Source organism: Triticum urartu, chromosome 6 (assembly GCF_003073215.2).
Source record: "Triticum urartu cultivar G1812 chromosome 6, Tu2.1, whole genome shotgun sequence".
NCBI lineage: Eukaryota > Viridiplantae > Streptophyta > Magnoliopsida > Poales > Poaceae > Triticum > Triticum urartu.
Window position 1 is genome coordinate 15,704,210 of NC_053027.1, and position 3,494 is coordinate 15,707,703.

Consider the following 3,494-nt stretch of genomic DNA (forward strand, 5'->3'; position numbering starts at 1 on the left):
CAAAACAAAATAAATAAAGCATCCAAGAAAACAAAAAAACTAAAAAAGTGTTTTCAAATTTGAAAACTAATGGCACTAACAGAAAGTTTATAATTTTTCTAAAACTAAAAGCATAAAGAATTAAAAAATAAAGCAAAAAACAGAAGAAAATAAATAAAGCAACAAAAAAAACAAAAAAATGCCACCTACTGGGCCCCCACGGCCTGAATACGACTAGAAACCCATCCAAGGGCCAGGATTCAGGCCTGCAGGAGGCCCAGTAGGCCCACAAGCATAGCAGTGACAATTAGGCCCGTAAGCCTGCAATGGAGAGGAGCTCGAGAGGGGTGCGGAAGTGGGGCTTATAAACCACTGCGCACCCCTCTCAACTATCGAGGTGGGACTAAACTTTCGACGCAGCAGCCGCACAAGGCCTTTGGTCCCGGTTGGTGGCACCAACCGGGACTAAAGGGGGGCATTGGTCACGGTTTGTGCCACCAACCGAGACCAGAGGCCGCCGCTTCCCGCCCTTTGGGCTGCTGAAAAGAGGCCTTTGGTCTCGGTTGGTGGCACCAACCGGGACTAAAGGGGGGCATTACTCCTCTATTCTTTCTTCTCCTCTCTTTTTTCTTCTTCCTCTTCTTTTTTTATCCTTGAAGCATTGTCCAGGCCACCCCAAACCCTAGAGAAGCAGCGTCGAGGCCACCCCAAACCCTAGAGAAGCAGCATCGAGGCCACTAATTAATATTAGTTCTACGTTTGCCACTAATATATCCATCTGTGATGTTTGAATAATAATTGCCATGTTGTCAATATTTGTAGAAACTATGGACACCGCCCGAGACGAAGTACAAGAAGAGTTGTTGGGGGACATAATCGCATGAGGAAGTGATGCCGTCTGCTCGTTGTTTCTCAATGACACCGATGGTCTGGAAGTAGCTGGCTATGATTATGATGGCTCCGGTGACCTAATGCCGGTGCAAGAAGGAGACCGTGAGGACGGCTCCGGTGACCCAATGCCGGTGCAAGAAGGAGACCGTGATGACGTCTCCGGTGACCGAACCGAGTTCGGCCAGGTATATATATTAGTTAAGCTTCTGCTGACTAGCTAATTGATGCATTCATTGTTTTGGTATGTACACATATTAATTAAGTCTTTGTTCTTTTTTCTAGCAATCCGGATCGAGCAAAACTTCGGTAAAGAGACGAGGCCCGAAGAAAAAGTTGAGCTCGGATGAAAAGTTTGAGATCATAGCAATCGCGCCCGACAGCCAACCGATTGAACCCCTCCAGAGAAAGAGCGCATTTGTTGCTCAGTGCGGGGTTTTGGTTAGGGACAAGATCCCGATCAGCATCTAGCAATGGTTAAAGCCGGCTACAGAAGACCCTGAGGTGTCTTATGTCAATGATATGCAGAAAAATGATCTTTGGACTGAGCTGAAGTCAAATTTCACCCTACCGCCAGAGGATGATCCAGAGAAGCCAGTTAAAGAGCAATTAATCAAGTCTTTTGCTCTTAAGAGGATGGCAGAACTATTCAGGAGGTGGAAGAAAGAGCTGAATAAGTTTGTCGAAAATAATGAGACACCAGAATTCAAGGGCAAATATGAGAAGATCAGAGATCACTGGCCCGCATTTGTGGCCCACAAGACATCGGAAAAGAGTAAGAAGATGTCGGCGACAAACAAGCAAAATGCTGCGAAGAAGAAGCATCACCATCGCACGGGGTCAGGTGGCTACCTCGTAGCCCGGCCTAAGTGGGCCAAGACTGAGAATGATCTGGTTGATAAAGGGGTCGAACCAGACACAATTAACTGGCCAGACCGTTGCCGGACTTGGTTCTTCGGGGTTGGCGGAACCTTGGACCGTGTAACCGGGAAGTGCATTTGGACGAACGATCAAATGGACATACCAGTCAGGAAGCTTCAGCAGTATATCGAAGCAGCGCAGCAAGGGACGTTCTTTCCAGACAGAGAGAACGACGAGCTCACAATGGCCCTCGGGAATCCTGAGCACCCTGGACGAACACGAGGCACGCCAGGCTCCATTCCGTGGAAGGTTGGGTTTCCGGACGCAGGCGGTTACAAATCCCAGGAGAGGAGGAAAAAATTGCAGCAGACCCAAATGCAGGCGCTGCAAGCAAGGGTACAAGCAATAGAGGAATGAGAAGCAAATCACAGCAAACGTACTGCCGAAGCTTCCCCCGAAGCCACCCCGCCATCTCAGCGGAGAAGCAGCGTGGCTTCCACCGAGCTGCTTCAGCCGGAGCATGCCTTGACGGCTCCTGCCAGCTATCCCGTGGATGCTATCACGGAATCTCAAAATTGCCACCTTATGACGCAATGGATGAATTTGAAGGTCAAGGCGGCTGTTGGCTCTGTTTATCCTACTGAACCCGGCACAACTTTTCATTGCCGGCCGATTCCAGAAGGATATGCTAGGCTGATGGTGGATGAAATAACAGAGGGATTTGAGGACCTCTAGTTTGACCACCCTACCGGTGAAGGGGAGACTAGGCTGGGGTCTGCTCTGAAGACTCCATGCCTATGGCGGAAGGAGCTCATCAACCTTCCGAACTGGACGCCTCCGCCTCCTCCTCCTCATCCGGCAAGTCAGGGCACTCCGCTTCCTCCACCGCCTCCTCCTCCGGCAAGTCAGGGCACTCCGCCTCCTCCTCCGGCGAGTCAGGGCACTCCGCCTCCTCCACCGCCTCCTGCTCCGGCGAGTGACGATCAGTGCACTCGACGGCTCCTTCTCCGGCGCGTGGCGGCACTCCGCCTCCTTCTCCGCCTGCGCCGACGCGCCCGAGCAGCCAGCCTCCTCCTTCTCCGCCTCGTCAGCAAAGGCGGAAGAGACCTGCCGCCGCTCCGGCTGCTCCGGCGCATCATAGTCCTTCTCCTCCGCCTCGTAAGCAAGTAAAGAAGACAACCGCTCCGTCTGCTCTGCCGGCGTCTAGCAGTACAGCCAAAGGCGGGAGGAAATACAGATTCGGTCCTTCTCTGAAGACTCCAGAGAAGTTACCATACGAGAGGACCCCAGAGGAGAACGCTGAGATCGCACGAGAAGAAGTGAGGAACTACTTTGAAGGGGTGAAAGCAAAGAAACATCCACCTCCGGAGGAGAAGGTAGATCCGGTGAAAGCGAATCGCACTCTGGCTGCCCTGACAAAACCACCCAAGTCTCTGCCAAAAGGAAACTATGAGTGCATTATTGGAAAGGAATTTGCCGAAGCGGAGCGGTCGGAAAGTACTGTCAGTGATCAAAGGCTGAAAGAACGACGAGCTGGGAAACAAATTGCCCAGCTCGGCGAACAAGCGAAGCAATCGTGCCCCCCGCTCAAGGTGCCTAGCGACAACGTCGCTAATGATCCGAGGATGGTGCCCGGTTATAGCAATCTTGGCGATTACCTGCCCGACGATGTACATTATGATTTCATGGAGGTGCAGATACAAAGATACGAGTACGGGAAGCCTCTCGTCAAAGATGAAAGATCTCTATCAACGATGATGCGAAGA